Consider the following 17,556-nt stretch of genomic DNA (forward strand, 5'->3'; position numbering starts at 1 on the left):
TCAGGATGGTGAAGAGATTGAGATTGTTCACAGCTTTAGTTTACTTGGCTCCACAGTCAACACTCTTGGCACCAGGAGCCAGGAAATTAAGAGATGTATTGCCCTGGGAAAGTCTGCTGTTAAGGACCTCTCCAAAGTACTGAAGAGCAATGGTGTCTCTCTGGTGACTAAGGTGCATCTGATACAGGCCATGGTCTTTGCAATCACTCGTTATGCATCAGAGAGTTGGACAATGACCAATGAGGATGGAAGGAGAATTGATGCCTTTGAGCTGTGGTGCTGGAGAATAGTATTGAGGGTACCATGGACTGCTAGGAAAACAAACAGATTCATCCATGAGCGGGTTAAACCGGGTGGTTCCTTGGAGGCTAGGATTCTGAGGCTCCGTCTGACATACTTTAGACATGTTGTAAGGAGGGACCAATTCTTGGAGAAGGACATCATGCTTGGGAAGGTGGAGGGACAGTGCAAGAGGGGAAGACCCTCTATGGTGTGGATTGATTCAGTTACTGGGGTAATCGGGATGGGTGTGTCAGAGGCAGTGTGATTGGCAGAGGATAGAGCAGGGTTTAGGGCTGTTGTAAGTGACTTGATGGCACATAACAACAACATTTTAAACATATGAAACAACCAAAATGTTACTATCTTTACCACATGTCCAAGTATTGAAAAAATAAATTGACCTAAAAAAAGCATAAACACTTTTAGAACTATGAGCAAAGGCAATAGATAAGCAATTCACTTAAATGCAAAAATGTTTAACTTCATTAGTAATAAAAGTTGCAAATTAAAGTGACGTATAATTTTTCACTTAGCAAATTAGAGTATTCTAAATAATATTAAGTAGAGAGACTGAGGTAATTTTAAATTGGAGAACAGGAATCATGCTTATTGCTGATAGGGAATAAAATTGGTAAAACATCTTTTATAGAAGAAAGATAATAAAATCTTCTATTAAGATTTACTTCCTTGAAAACAATTTAGAACATTATTTTTAACCAGAGATAGGAAAAGGGTGGGCAATCCCCTCCTGTGCCCAGTATTAATTGTCTCTGAAAATCTGCTGGAGGGTCAGCCATGAGTCAATTTTGAGTCAATGGTGCACATCTATCTATCTATCTATCTATCTATCTATCTATCTATCTATCTATCTATCTATCTATCTATCATTTATCTATCTGTATCTCCACAAGGTCAAGGACTCTGACCATTTACTTTGTTGTGATTTTATTTGAGCCTAGAAAATTCAATGACAAGTAATGCATGATGAATAAATGTGTGTTGACTGAATTACACAGAATGAAGGACACAGTTACCATACCAAAAAGAATTGTATAATGCTCAAACATTTTAGGAGGTAACATATGATTAGGAAACAATGATATTGAAATAAGTTGTCCGAAGTACACTGAAGGAACTGGCGAAAGACTGTAGGAATTGAAGGAATATCTATTGAGGTGTTTCAACCCATGGATACAGTATTGCACATGCTTTCATATCTATGACAGGAAGTTTGGTATACCTTCTGGTCAACTGGCTTGAAAGGATTTAATTATTTAGCCATTTCAGAGATAGGTGATCTATTGTATTTTTTTTAATTATGGAATTATATCATTCATTGTTGTTATGTGCCATCTAGTTGCTTGCAACTCGTAATGACACTACGGACAATAGCTCTGGAACCTGCCATATTCTGAGCCAGTCTCACTGTCTCTGACACACCTACCCCCCATTACCCCATTTATTGTATCAATTCATCTCATCCGTGGTCTCTCCTGCATTATCCCTCTGACCTTCCAAGCATGATGTTCTTCTCCATGGACTAGTCCCTCCTGGCCACATGCCTATATGGACTAGTCCCTCCTGGCCACAAGCCCAAAAAGTATGTGAGACAAAACTTCAAATCCTTGCCCCCAAGGAGCAGCGTGGTTTCCCTCCCTCCAGGGCAGACTTGTTCTCTTAGCAGTCCATGTTATGTTCAATACTATTTTCCAGCACTACAACTCAAATGCATTGATTCTTCTTCTGTCATCTTTAGTCATTGTCAGGCTTTCCGATACAAAGCAAACTATTGCAAAGACCCTGCTCTGAATCAGGTGCATCTTAGTCTCTAACATCATTTATCTTCAGCACTCTACAAAGGTCTTTCACAGTACACTTCTCCAATGCAATTTGTCTTTTGATTTCCTGACTGCTGGTACCAAGAGTGTTGATTGTGGAGCCTAGCAAGTCAAAATTGTTAACAACTTTCATCTTTTCTCCATCTGCCATGTTCCTATCAATTGGTCCAGTAGTGGGAATCTTTGTCTTCTTAATGTTGAGCTCCAATCAATGTTGAAGACTACAGATCTTGAGATTCTGTAGCAAACACTTCAGATTCTCCTCAATTTTAGCAAGCAAGGGTGTGTCATCTGTATAACACAGGTTGTTGATGAATCTTCCTCCAATTCTGATCTCATATTCCTTCTCATAAAGCCCAGACTCCTGAATAATCTGTCCCACACACAGATTGACAAGGTATGGAAATAAGATGCATCCCTGACATGCTCCTTTCCTGATTTTGAACCATCAAGTATTTTCTTGTTGTGTTCTGAGGATAGCTTTCTGGTCCAAATATAAACTCTACATGAGCACATTTAAGTGTTCTGAAATTCCCATTCTTTTCAAGGTTAGCTACAATTTATTGTGATCCACATTGTCAAATGCCTTTGTATAGTCAATGAAATACAGATAGACACTCCTCTAATACTCTTTAGTTTCAGTCAAGATCCATCTGACATTAATGATGTTTTTAGTGCAATGGCCTTTTTTAAAACCAGTCTGTACCTCTGGTAGTTCTCTGTCAATGTAATGTTGCAGTTGTTTTTGGTTATCCTTCAACAGGATTTTTTTTGCATATGATATTGCTCAATTATGTCAGGTTATTTTTTTAGTAGAAATATATATGAATCTCTTCCTTTCAGGTGGTCAGGTGGTTGTCCTCCAGATTTCTTGACATAACCTGGTGAGCACATTGCAGATAGCATCTGTTGTTGAAATATGTCATTTGGTATTCCTCAATTCCTGAGGCCTTGTTTTTTGCCTTTTTCTTCAGAGAAGCTTGAACTTCCTCCTTCATTACCCTTGCCTCTTGATCACATATTGTTTCATGAAATTGTTCTTTATCAACCAATTCTTTTTGGTACAGTGACTCTGTGTATTCCTTCCATTTCCTTTCAATACTTCCTAAATCATTCAATATTCTGCCCATACCATTCCTAAGTATTGCAATTCGAGGGTTGATTTTTTTTTCAAGGCTTGAATTTACTTCAGTTCAAGAAATGTTGAGTTTGACCCTTAGATTTTCTAGCTCCAGCTTTTTTCATATTTCATTATAGTTATTTTGTTTTCCTCCTGAGCCACCCTTTGAAATCTTCTGTCCATCTTTTCAGATTTCTGCTTTCTTAGCATTGCTTTCACTTCTCTTTACTTTAGTGCAATGTTCAGAGTCTTACATGCAAATAAAATCTTGCTGAAGATAGTTAAAAAAATTACTTGCCAGAAAAAAAAATTGTTCCGTCAGAAATACAAGCTGGATTCGGAATTTTACATGTTTTATTGACAATGCAAAGACATTTTCCTGGGTAGAGTCTAATGATTATGGATAATATGAAGAATGAGATATCTAGTATATTAAATTGTACTCATTTGGAACCTATACATAGACCAAAAACTAGTGCAAATAAATAAGAGAATAGTGCATGATTTAAAATCAGTAAAGAGATACATTAGGATTTTATCTTTTAAGGTTTTTTGCTAATAATAATAAATAATAATAATAATAACAATAATAATAATTTGCTAAACAATTAATAACAAAAACCCACAAACCTGTATTATATGAGGAAGAACACAGTAGAAGGATTGGAGGGACTCTCACAAATAATTTTCCATATACAGATGATACAATATTACTTGGTGAAAGAGATGAGGGCTTGAAGAACTAACTGATGAAGCTGAAGAACTAAAGTCTTCATAATGGATTTTACTTCAAAATAAAAATCTTCATAATTTGATAAGTAAACATAATGCAAATGCAGAATATTCTGAAATTCTAAGGAAAAATTCCACTTTGAGGACTAAAGGGTGCATGATACAAGCCATGGCATTCTCCATCACCTTACATGCATTTAAGAATTGGGACCATGAATAAGGAAGGCCAAACAAGAATTGATATTCTTTAAATTTTTGTGCTAGAAAAGACTAGTGAATGTATCAAAAAGAATGAAAAAAGGACCAACAAATCTATCTTGGTGGAAGGATGGGCAGAACACTGTCAAGAGGCTTTGATGACAAGACATTATTTCACATACTTTGTTCCTGTTACCAGGATGAGCCATCTTTTTAAGAAAGACCAGTGAAAAAGCTGAAATTCACAGTAGACTTGATTGATGCTGTGACTCCAAACTAGAGCAATAGTGAGGGTAGTGTAGGACCAAGTAGTTCTGTTGTATCTAGGGTTGTGATAAGGCAGAGCTGAATTAATGGTACATAGCAACAATATGGTTTTGCATTATAAATTAGACCTCTTAAATCCAAAGAAAAGCAAAAACCAAAATTTTTGCTCTTTTAGTCCCCAATGTAATGTATATAAATACTAAAATCTATTAGAACTTCCCCAAAGGGTTTCAAGGCTGAAGCAGATTGCCATATGCATCTCCCACAAAGAAACTTAAGGCTTCAAGTCAATGATCTCTTTACTGGTATCTAAGTACTTCCCACTACACCAGCAGGGCTGCTTACCATCCTAGTAGCTCATTATTTCCTAAGACCAAATGAAAACTGTATTTCCCAGGAGTTAATTCTGACATATATAGTAACTCTCCATTGGATTTCTAAGGTGATACATCTTAGAGCGAGGAAAGGGCTTGTACAAAGAATGGAAGCAACATGAGAATGGCCACTTCTGACTAATTTTCATTTCACTAAGGGTAACAACCTCCATCAGCAAAAAGCTAAATATTAAAACTATTTCTACATGGTCAGATAAGGTCTTCCTGCTTCCTCACCTACTTCTACTAATTCTAACATCAATTGTACTAATTCTAACATCAATTGTACTAATTCTAACATCAATTGTACTGCTCGGGTGATCTAGTGGCAAGAAGTTGCATTGCAATCTCGAAGGCATGTGGTTCAAGGCCACCAGCTGCTCCATGAGAGAAGGATGGGCACTCTTCTCCCATACAATTAATTGCCTCTGAAAACCTGCCAAAGGGTCAGTTATGGGTAGGCTTCATCTCTACGGTACACAAAACCAAGACGACTTACCTAATAGGTCCAAATTTATTTCAGCAGCCACAAAGATCTGACAGAACCATACAGTTACAGAGCTTTCTAGTGAAGTTAACAGGTTTCAATCGGGATTCACAATAGGATACTATTTCTCAGATAAGACAAATTCTCAACCATGTTTCTAGGTCTTTATGATTTATTTTATTTTATATTGATTTGCATATAAAATTTATTTACATTGTGTTTCAGTCATATGTATTGTGTTTCACACATTTGTTCATGCACATTTTATTTCATACGGTCATTCCCATGCACTGTGTTTTATAAAGTTAATCACCATTGATTTATGCTCACTAGTATCCCATCTTTTGAGATCTCCAGTGTATCTATCCTAATTCCTTCACCCCCTCCCTCTGCCTACCAAACTCTGCATCCTCATGATTCCCTCCTTCCATGTTCTCAGCCCTCCTGGCCCCCTCTTCTACTGCCTTTGAATTTTTATCTACATCTTACTGGAAGGCTACCTGGAAGCTGGGCAGCATTCCACATTGATGACCCTCTTAGGAGACATTCCAGTCAATCTGGTTTAAGATGGCTATAGCCATCTTACAGAAGAGAGCACAACCACCAGTCACATCTTACAGAATGTCAGCTATGACACAACCCACCTAAGAGTCGTCGTGAGTAGCTCCACACATGGGAATGAGTAAGGGGCATCTTATCAGCATCCTCCACAAGGAGCTGACCACCAAATAGATTGACTTACCTCACACTCACTGCATATAAAACCTTTATTGTACTTTCCTGAGTGCATTTTACTGCCTTACTCTGCTTCTCTCTGGCATAAGAGAGTAAACTCTCCTGAGAGCTGATAACAACTCCTTTGTTTCACTTCATCCGAGGCCTTTTACCTCACATCTTGGTACAGAGAACTCGGGAGGGAACATAAGCTGCTGGGCCACCCCTCTCCGCCTCCCCTGGGAACCACATCTTAGGAAGCAGGAGCCAACAAAGCCTCTTTTCTGTTGGGAACCAGGTCCTGGGGAGCATACGTGCTACTCAGCTGCCCCTCTGCTCGTAACCAGGCCCTGGGGACTGCACATTCCTAAGCCACTCCTCCTTGGAGAACTGGGCCTTCTTGGGACCTTGCCATTTCTTCTAGCTGTCCTTGGAAAGTGATCTGTGACCCTTTCCCTGCCTCCTCCCCTGCAAAAACTGTTCCACTCTCCAGGAGCCCTGCCTATAGCCACAAGTTCCAGGGCCTCCTGCACCTTGCTAGACCAGATCTAGCCTCTGAACTCTGGGCCTGAAGGGACACCCCAGGTAGCCAGCACCTGACCTCCTCCTTGCTCTGTGTGTGAACAGATTGCTGACACGCAGGCCTTCCTCCATACTTTGCCTGGGACAAGGTGGGGGTGGGTTTGCAATCTTATAAATTTGACCCTAAATACCACTTGAGTGTTTACTTTCTCAATGGCCAGAAGTTTGGGGCCATTTAAACATACAGAAGAACTCACTCATCTTCGTCTGTTCAGTTTTTTTGGGCCCCAGTACCAACTAGATGATGGGCTTCATTGATACTCAGAAAGCACTTTAGAATATGCTTTAGTTACTGTATTAAACAGTTGTTGTCATCATCTAAGCAAGGATTCAGAGACAGCCTATATTCAGGTGTTCTGGCTTCTTTGCTCTCACCTGGAACTGTGTTCTAACTGTTCAACTGGCCAGGTCCTTGTAGCTTGAAAAAACCCCTCTACTTCACACTCCACTTAACCTCCCTCAGCTCCCTTCCTGTCCTCCTCCTCTTTTGACCTGCCTGAAGACTTGGGCTCCCTGTTTCAGACTTCCACTATTGCTCCTCCTCTTCCTTCTCACTCACCACTGTTTCCCGATCCCCAGCCAAAAATTACTTCCTTGGCAGCAATACCCTCTCCATCTCCTATTAGCTTTCCTGTTAGTTCTCATACCCACTCTTGTGACCTCCTCCCTCTCAGTTCGGCACTTCCACCCACAACCTCCCTTTCCCTATCACTACTACAGATCTCCTTTGTCCTTTGTGTGAGGTAGCTGGGGCTGAAGGATTGGTTAGAGCCCATGTTCCTTTTCTCTTAGTTGATCTCTCTGCTGTTAAAAATGCTCCTGATCCTTTCCTGCAAACTCCACTCAATATCACAAAGAATTTCTTTATCTCACTTAAACTTATAATCTAACTTGGCAAGACCTACATGACATTCTTACTTCCAATCTTACTGTTGATGAGAAAGAGTGCATTCTAGCAGCAGCTTGTGGACACACAAATCAGATACATCTCACGGACCAAACAATGCCAGTAGGTGCTGCTGCCATCCCAGATATTAAGCCTAACTGGAATTATCAACAAGGCCAGTTTCTCTTAGCAGGCATGCAAAGCGCTGCTCAGAAACCTATTAACTATAATACACTACAGGAAATCACAAAGGACTTTGACAAGAACCCAGATGTCTTTCTAAATCACTTAACTGAAACCTTAATAAAATATATTCACTTAGATCCTTCCACTTCTCCAGGTTCCACAGTTCTAGCTTCTTATTTTATTACCCAGTCAGCTCCAGACATTCAGAAAACACTCACTCAAAAAGGCTGGAAATAGCCCTCAAGCCCCAATAAGCAATTTGGTAAACATGGCTTTTAAGAGTTTTAATTCCAGGGAGGACAGGGCTGAAGTGTCCAAACAGGCTCACATGCACCAGAAAATGGAGCTCCAAACCCAATCTATCATAGCAGCCCTCAGGCCGGCACAACAGGGTAAGAGGGGTCCCAAGTACAACACCACCTAACCCAAAAGTCTGCTTCAAGTGTGGCCTGAATGGCCACTACACCAGGATGTGCCCGCAGCTGTGACTACCAGCTATGCCATGCCTAGCCTGCAGGAAACCAGGTCACTGGCAAATTGACTGCCCTTCTGTGGCTCTGTCATCCACTGTACATAGCTACAGTGATTTACTGTCCGCCTGTGAGGTAGTCTCGCACCCGAAACTCCTAGGCCTTGCAGAAGATTGACAAAACCAGGCCTTGGTTACCCCAATCACCTTTTCTGAGCCTAGAGTAACTATAGAGGTAGCAGGTAGAATTAATCTTTTTTAATAGATGTGGGAGCTACCTATTCTGTCCTCCCCACCTTTACAGGTGCTACTACTCCTTTCCTACTTTCCCAAGTCAAACTCCTCCTCTGCAATGTATACTTGACACCATGCCTTTCACACACTCCTTCCTAGTTATGCCTTCCTGACTGGTTCCACTGTTAGACGGAGAAATTTTACAATTAGTCCAGGCAACCATTTCTATTCACCAGACCTCATCTCTGTCTATGAATATCTCTCTTCTACTTCCTCTTATTTCACACCTGTCAGCCTCCCAGGATGGCAAGCCACCTCTCCCTCTTTCTGAAATAGACCCAGTCATGTGGGACACTTCAAAACCAGTAGTCACTTCCTACCTCAAACCTGTTTGCATCTCTCTGAAGGATCCCACACTATTCCCCTCTCGACCCGAGTTTCCTATCCCTGTTGCTCACAGACTTGCCTTAGACTTACTTACAGCCAATAAAGATGGCACCTGTCTCTTTCTTAATGAACAATGTTTTTATTAAATCAATGAAATTGGGGTAGTAGAAGAAAATCTAGATACCTTACACAAACTGAGAGATAATTTAAGAAACAGAGGGAACCCAGGCAGCTCACAACTAGGATGGTGTCAGACTCCACTGTTTACTTGGTTGGCCCCAATTCTTGGCCTTCTCCTAAAATAGTGTGTTCAGCATTAATGACTGCTCCTTGTTTTTTTAAGTTTCTGCAGAACCAAATTCAAGAGCTCTCCTGTGTCACTGTAAATCAGATGCTGCTTTCCCCTTATTCCCAGCTCCCAAGTGAACCTCCTCCAAGTCTACCAGCCAGCCCCATTTATCATCCCTGTTTAGCAGGAAGTAGCCAGAGAATCTACATCACCTCTATGTAACCAAAAAGTCTAGAATGAAAGGCCGCTTGGAAGCTGGGCAGCATTCTGCAATGATGCTCCTCTTGGGAGACATTCCAGTCAGCCTGGTGTAAGATGGCTACAGCCAATCAGAAGAGAGCATGACCACCAGCCACATACTACCTAACATCAACCGTGACACAATCCACCTAAGGGTCCTGAGTAGCTCCATACATGGGGGCAAGCAGTGGGCATCCAATCAGCATCCTCCATAGAGAGCCGACTGCTGAATAGAACTACTTACCTCCTGCTCTCTGCTTATAAAACCTTTGTTGTAGCTTTCCCACATGTGTTTTACTGCCTCACTCTGGCCTAAGACAGTAAACCCACCTGAAAGGTGATAATAAGCTCCTATGTTTCACTTTATCTTGTTCTGTGCAGCCTTTTTACCTTACACTTACTGCTTATTTGTTTTTAAAATAATGATTATTCATGAGACTGAGTTAGTTCACTCAGCATAAAACTCTCTAGCCCTTCCCATGTTATATAGTATTTTACAAAATCATTGATCCCTAGTGATGTGAATACTATGATATTCCATTGTGTGCACATACCACAATTTCTCAATCCATTTGTTTGTTGAGAGACATTTAACTTTTTTCATGTTTTGTGATTGTAAATAACGCTGTGAGTTTCACTGTACAAATCTTCATTTATGCCTCAGTTCTCTTTTCCTTGGGGTATAGTTATATTCCTAATGGTGCAATAGCTGAGTCATATGAAATTTCTATGTTAAGCTTTTTGAGAAAAATGCCAAACTGCCTTCCAGAGTGGTTGTATCATTTTTAATCTCAACAACGGTATATGAGGATTTGAATCTCTCCACACACTCTTCAATGCTTACTGCTTGCCATTGTTTTATATTTCGCCACTACTACTATATCTCATTGTGATTTTGATTTGCATATGTCTTATTGCCAAAGATTTTGAGCATCTCTTCATGTCTGTTACCATGTCTTCCTCTGTGAAAAGTCTTTCCATGGGATCTCCACCCCCCATTTTGTAACTGAGTTATCAGTCTTTTCCTTGGGGAGGCTCTGATGTTGTTATGTGTCATCAAGTCACCTACAACTCATAATGACCCTATGTACAGTAGCTCTGAAGCCTTCTCTGTCCTGAGTCAGTCTTACTGACTCCAACACACTTACCACCATTGCCCTAGTTACTGTATCAATGAATCTCATCTGGAGTCTTCCTCTCCTGCACTATCCCTCCACCCTTCCAAGAATGATGTCTTTCTCCATGGATAGGTCCCTCCTGGCCACAAACCCAAAGTATATGAGATGGCGTTTCAAAATACTAGCCTTCAAGGAGAAACTTGATTTCATCCTCTCCAAAACAGACTTGTTTTCTTGGCAGTCTATAGTATGTTCAAGACTCTTCTCCAGCACCACAACTCAAAGATATCAATTGTTCTTCTGTAATTCTTAGTCATTGGCCAGCTCTCTTATGCATAGCAAGTAATTGTGAAGACCATGGCCTAGATAAGGAGCATCTTAGTCTCCAGACTGACATTGTTGCTTCACAGTACTCTGGAAAGGTCTCTGACAGAAGATTTACTTAATGCAATTCACCTTATGAGTTTCTAACTGCTGGTGCCTAGAGTTTGGGGTTTGGAGCTGAGCTAGGTATAACTGTTCACAACCTCAATCTCTTCCCCATCCATCATGATGCTACTAATTGGCCAAGTGGTGAGAATAATTGTCTTCTTGATGTTGAGCTCCAACACATATTGAATACTACAGGTCCTTGACCTTCTGCAGCAAGCACTTTAGGTCTTCCTCAGCTTTAGCAAGCGAGGCTGCATAATATAGGTGTTGATGTGTCTTCCTCCAATCCTGATGTCACATTCCTCCTCATAAAGCTGAGCTTCCCGAATTATCTGTTCTGCACATAGATTGAAAATGTATGGAGAAAGGATGTATCTCTGACACATTGCCTTCCTGATTGTGAACCATGAAGTGTTTCCTTGGTCTGTTCTGAGGAGGTCCAGCAGTATTCTGTAAGCTTTCATTATGAGATCCTTGTCTGAGATAGCATTACTAAATGTTTTTCCCAGTCCGTAAGTTTTCTTTTCACTCTATTGGAAAATTTTTTGGTACACACAGGGACTTAATCCTTAGAAGATTCCCTTAGTCAATGTTATACTGCCCTACTGGTGCATTTCTGATTGTTATTAATTTCTGTTATAATGGTCTCTTTACACCATGAGCCACAGCTTCTAAGTATGGTCCCATTTTTTCCTCTTACGATCTTTATGGTTTTGATTTTATTCTTAGGTCTCTGATCCTTTTGACTGTCAATGTTACAGTTTGGGTCAGTGTTTCAAAGTTCTCTTAGTCCTGTCTATTAAGTGCCTCTTTTCAGTTATCCAGTAAAATGGGGCAAAGTTTCCAGGCTCTGGCTCTGTAGAGCAACAGTCTCTAGTCAGTTCTGTCTGAGGTTGGTATCTATTTCTCCACTAATGTGGCTTCTGCTCTCAGTCTTAATATTGCACGAATCTGCAGCTCTGAAGGATGTGCACTGCATTCTCTTCTTCATTGTTTCTTCTTCATTGTTCATAGTCAGATTTCTCTCTTTGATACTAACCCTGGTGGGATGGGAAAACTAACCAATCCCACCGCCAGTCATTTATCATTTATGAAATTTCATGTTCCCACCCAGTCTTGTGTTGATAGTCAGAGTCCTTCTTGGAAAAAAAAGTGATTCTGAATAATAAAAACAGTAGCCACCTTTTTTGTCACAACATAGCTAGTAGATTTGAACTATCTATTTTTCTTTTAACATCCTGTTATATTATGTACTATTCATCAGGACATTGGAGTCAATGACAATTTCAATGTAGTCACTCCTACTCTCATCTCTAATGGAGAAGACACTTACATAGAGCCATTTATGAAAGCTTACTTTCTCAGATTTTTTTATTATTTTTATTAAATTTTATTAGTTTTAATGAACATTTACAGAGATTTTGGGTTTTCATTCATTCATTGTTGCACTGTTTTCTCTACCCTCCTCTCCAGTTCGTTCTTCATCTTTTAAGGAAATAACTTATAGAGTGGCTGTTAATACTCTCATTTACTACATTGCTTTATTCCATTGCTTTCATATTCCTAAGACTTTAGCCTTCTTCCAAAAAGGTACAGCAGGGAAGATAGTACTCGTGATATCTATCTGCATACCGCGAAGCAGTTAATTAACACCATTATCACACATTTAACATACTGGTATACGAGTAGGTTGATGTGGATGAATTTTTGTCTATTCATGACTTTACATTGTTCACCTAGAATCTTCTCCTGCAATTTAAACTCCAATCTGTGATAGTAAAATATGATGTGGTTTTAGAAATCTACTGTGTAGCCTTTCTGATCCTAGAAAAGGCCATCCCTATTTTTTGGATCTGAATTATATTATATCGGCATAATTTTAATATGAACCTATTGTTATTGTTGTTGTTGTTGTTGATTGCTGTTGAGTCAAGTATGACTCATAATGACTATGAACAAAAGACCTAATTTAACACCTTTCTATTACTATCGTCATTTCTCCAAGTTCATAGAATTTTCATAGACTTGTGGTTTAGGAAGTAGATGCCACTCCTGATTCCAAAACTGTTTTGCAACTGGGAGCTCCACAAAACTCTGTCCACACTGGGAAACCATGATGGCATTTGACACCCCAATGGCACAAGGTTCAAAATCACAGCAAACCCAGATTACCTCAGTACAGCAAATTGACAAGGAGTGATGTACAAAGTAGAAGAATGTTCTTCCAAAATATAACAACACTAGTGTCACTTAGCAGTGGTTAAGTGCCGTCAAGTTGAATACAACTCATAGCGACACTGCGAACAAAAGATCTGGGCTCTGTTCTACAATTAACGTCATTTCTGTATGCTCAGAGGTAATATAAATGAGTCTTCACAGTAACTGATATCTTTTGGAGAGGCAACTCTGCTAACTTCAGTCATTGAAAAGCATTAGTATTTATGCAGAAGAAAGGTTCCTTTATGTTAGAAGTAAGTTTCCTTTTGCCAATACAACTGATTCAAAGGGGTGTAGATCTATTAACAATCTGCGTTATGCAGATGGCACAACCCTGCTTGCTGAAACTGAGGAGGACCTCGTGCACTTGCTGGGTAGGGTCAAGGACTAAAGCCTTCAGTATGGACTGAGGCTCAATGTCAAGAAGACAAAGATTCTCACCACTGGACCAATTGGCAGCGTCAGGATGGATGACGAAGAGATTGAGATTGTTCACAGCTTCAGTTTGCTCAGCTCCACAGTCAACACTCTTGGCACCAGCAGTCAGGAAATGAAAAAGCGTATCGCGATGGGAAAGTCTGCTGTTAGGGACCTCTCTAAAGTACTCAAGAGCAACGGTGTCTCTCTGGAGACTAAGGTGCGCCTGATACAGGCCATGGTCTTTGCAATCGCTTGTTATGCATCAGAGAGTTGGACAATGACTAGGGAGGACAGAAGGAGAGTGGATGCTTTTGAGCTGTGGTGCTGGAGAAGGGTACTGAATGTACCATGGACTGCCAGGAAAACAAACAGATTCATCTTGGAGAGGATTAAACCAAGCTACTCCTTGGAGGCAAGGATTCTGGGGCTTCGTCTGACATACTTTGGACATGTTGCCAGGAGGGACGGGTCCTTGGAGAGAGACATCATGCTTGGGAGGGTGGAGGGACAGTGCAGGAGGGGAAGAGCCTCTATGAGATGGATTGATTCAGTGACTGGAGTAATCGGGATGGGTGTGTCAGAGGCAGTGCGGTTGGCGCAGGATAGAGCAGGGTTTAGGGCTGTTGTGCATAGGGTCGCTATGAGTCGAAAATGACTCGACGGCACATAACAACAGCAACAACAAAGAATTTACGGTTTTCAGTCTCAAATTTTTGTTTTCCCCCAGTTAGTTCATAAGAGACCTACTGGTGCTCAGCTCTAAACTGAATGCTGTTTTGTAACCCTTGCAATATGGTCCTGTAGTAGAATGCTAACTACCCTGTGGCTACAGGAGATAAACTAATCCCTCTCTGCTGCCACAGAGGTTATATGACATTCCTCACTGTGTGCTCACATGTATAGCTTTTGATTTCTTATTTTCTCTACTTATTATTCTGGTTCTCAAGGATCACAAGAAGAAGCCAGATGACTCCTTACTCTCCATGTTCACCACGGCAACCAGGTAACATAATCCAATTCATGTCTCAAAACATTTTTCTTCTACCTGTTTTTCATCCCATGCAACCACTGGAGGTAATTTGGGTAATTTTTTCCCCCACCATTGTTGTGGATTATTTATGTCCCCGTTGTCCTCTGAGAGTTGTCCTGTGCTCCTCAATTATGTAAGCAGCCCAATCCCAAACTACCATATTGGGAGGCTATTTCCTGGCATTCTGACCCCAGTTACTGGATTCTAACAGGAAATATATGCACCCCAAAATGAATAATTTGAGAAGACTTTGTTAAGGGAAGTACGATAAAGATAGTTTGAATGGAATGAAATTATAAGGGATTGAGCACGTCATGAGGTAGCAACTATGGAGGTTGTTAGTTTCAATGCCTGAAGTTTCAAGAGGAGGAAACAATTATAAATGCCTGGAGGGAGAGGAGGGACAAAGACTACTTAACAGATTCTAAGACTTTTGTTCCAGAGACAGCTCTGGGCTGCCAGGACTATAGGGAAGAACAGGGAAAGAAATAAGTGCTTTCTTCTCCATTCCTTTCTTGATCTCCTACAAATGCTTCCCAGGTACTGAATGCCACCAAAAGCTGGAGGGAAAGACAATTCATTCACACAGACCAAGCAGGTCAATTTCCCAATGAAGGGGAATCTGCTGCCTCTGCTTGAAGCCCACACTGTCTGTACCCGCGACGAAGCATTTTAGATAATCATCCAGAAGTTGGATGGCTATAAGGAAGTAGTTGGACATCTAGGTTGTGCTGTCTTTCCCCGGGCACCAAGGTAGTGTGTTAGGGATTGCCATGCTGGGTTAAAGATGATGCCACTCTCATGAGGGTGCCTCTTCCTCTGCAGGAAAGCAGTGGTCCTGATGAACAAAAACACCAGGATGTGCAAGACCCTCTGGGGCCACCTAGACATCAACCCCACCCTGGAGAAGCTGCTGCCTCACATCTGGGGGAACATGGGCTTTGTGTTCACCAAGGAGGACCAAACTGAGGTCATGAACATGCTGCAGGCCAACAAGGTGTTGGCAGCTGAACTTGTGGACCCAGAACACTGATTTGGGTCCTGAGGAGACCACCTGCTTACAGGCTTTGAGCATCACCACAAAGATCTCCAGAGACATCAATGACATCTTGAGTGATGTGCAGCTGATTAAGACTAGAGACAAGTTGGGGTCCAGTGAGGCCACCCTACTGAACATCTCCCTCTTCTCCTTCAGGTTAATCATAGACAGGTGTTTGGCAAAGGCAGCATATACAATCCTGAAGTGCTTGCCGTAACAGAGGAGACTCTGCATACCCACTTATTGGAGGGCGTCTGCAGCATTCCCAGCGTGTGTCTGCAGGTTGGTTACCAGCTGTGGTCTCAATACCTCACTTGATCATCAATGGGTACAAGTAGGGCCTGACTTTGCCTGTGGGGACTGATTACAGCCTCACACTGGCTTACGAGGTCAAGGCCTTCCTGTCTGATCCATCTGCATTTGTGGGTGCTATGACCCCAGCCAAAGTGAAAGCAAAAAAAGAGTTAGACGAATCTGACGAGGATGTGGGATTTTATCTTTTTGACTAATAACCAAAAAGCCACCAACTCTGCCAGCTTTCTGAAAGAAGTAAATAAAGGCTTAAGTCTCTTAAAAAAATAAAGAAAAATATACTGTAGATACGTGTGTTTGGTTAGGAGGGCAGCCATCATAAAATACCATAAACTGTGTCTTCAAACAATAGAAATTTATTATCTCAATTATGAGTGCACAGAGTAAACAAAAACAGGCACGTTTCATGACTCCAACGCAGAGTTTTGCAAGACTATATAGTGTCTCTCTCATGCTCTTACTTATGATGATGTTCAGCTCTGAAGTATCCTCTGCAATAAGGCTTTGGATAGCTGCTGTGTGACTCTGGGAGTGAAGGAAATTCCTCAGGCTGCTGTCATAGAGGCTTTCTGACTTTCTACTTTGTCCTCGATGGTACGTTATTTGATTTCTTCTTTTCTTTGTTAGTGAGAGTCTCTACATCCTTACGAGGAAGCTAGAAGACTTCATGCCCTCTGACAGCCACAGCTCTCCACAGAAGAGACTTTCTCATATTTCCCAGCTTCTGCTGTGTAGCTTTACAAGTTCTTGGATTATAGTAGCAAAAATGATCTAACTCTGCCATTTTGTCACATGCACATTCTCAAAGTCACCGAGAGAGCTCTGGTGGTATAATCCATACGAAATTAAAGGGCTCACCCAAAACCTCTTGGCACTTTCAATCCACAAGCAGCTTATCAGGAGAAAAATGGTGATTTACAATGATGGAAAATCACTGAAAGATTAGCAGGAGTCAGTTCTGGCTCAACAGCAGCGAATGAATAAGCCATCTTGATCATATTGTTTTATTGGTGATTCCTCTTCGCTTATATGACCTCATGTTAACTAGTGACAATTGCAAAGAACTTATTTCTAAGCAAGAATACATTCAGAAGCAACTATTACCCTATCTTTGTACAGAATCTAATTCAACCCAATAGCTTTGATATTATAGCCCCTAGGGTGCTGCCCTGCTAACAGAAAGGGTATATCTACAGTGGTTTAGATCCACCAGCTTCTTTAAGGTAGAAAGATGGACAATCTCCTGACAAAACAATTTACAGCCTTGGAAAAATGATTAACAGTTTCTGTGAGTCAGAACCCACTCAGTAATAGTGAGAGTGAGATTGAATGCAACTAATGATACTATATAAGTTGTTCTTATGTGCCATCAAGTTGCCTGCAACTCATATTGGCCCTATGTACAACAGTTCTGAACCCTGTTCTATCCTGGGCCAAACTTACTGTCTCTGACACACCTACTCTCATTACCCCAGTCAGTGATTTAATCCTTCTCATTGAAGGTCTTCCTCTCCTACACTGGCACTGTCTCTCCTTCAACCCAAGCATGATATCCCTCTCCAAGGACTGATTACTCCTTGCAACATGCCCAAAGTATGTTCGACGAAGCCTCAGAATCCCTGCCTCCATGGATTAGCCTGGTTTCACCCTCTCCAGGATGAAGCTGTTTGTTCTCCTGACAGTCCATGGTATATTTAACACTC

General features: G+C 41.0%; 1 pseudogene; it reads left to right on the forward strand.

Annotated features, from left to right (window-relative positions):
- LOC102868997 overlaps positions 1 to 16,050 on the forward strand; it is a 62,344-nt pseudogene extending 46,294 nt beyond the window's left edge.
- The last annotated feature ends 1,506 nt before the right edge of the window (positions 16,051 to 17,556 follow it).

The sequence above is a fragment of the Elephantulus edwardii genome, unplaced genomic scaffold, assembly GCF_000299155.1.
Source record: "Elephantulus edwardii isolate Elephantulus edwardi_28Jun2011 unplaced genomic scaffold, EleEdw1.0 scaffold00203, whole genome shotgun sequence".
Lineage (NCBI taxonomy): Eukaryota > Metazoa > Chordata > Mammalia > Macroscelidea > Macroscelididae > Elephantulus > Elephantulus edwardii.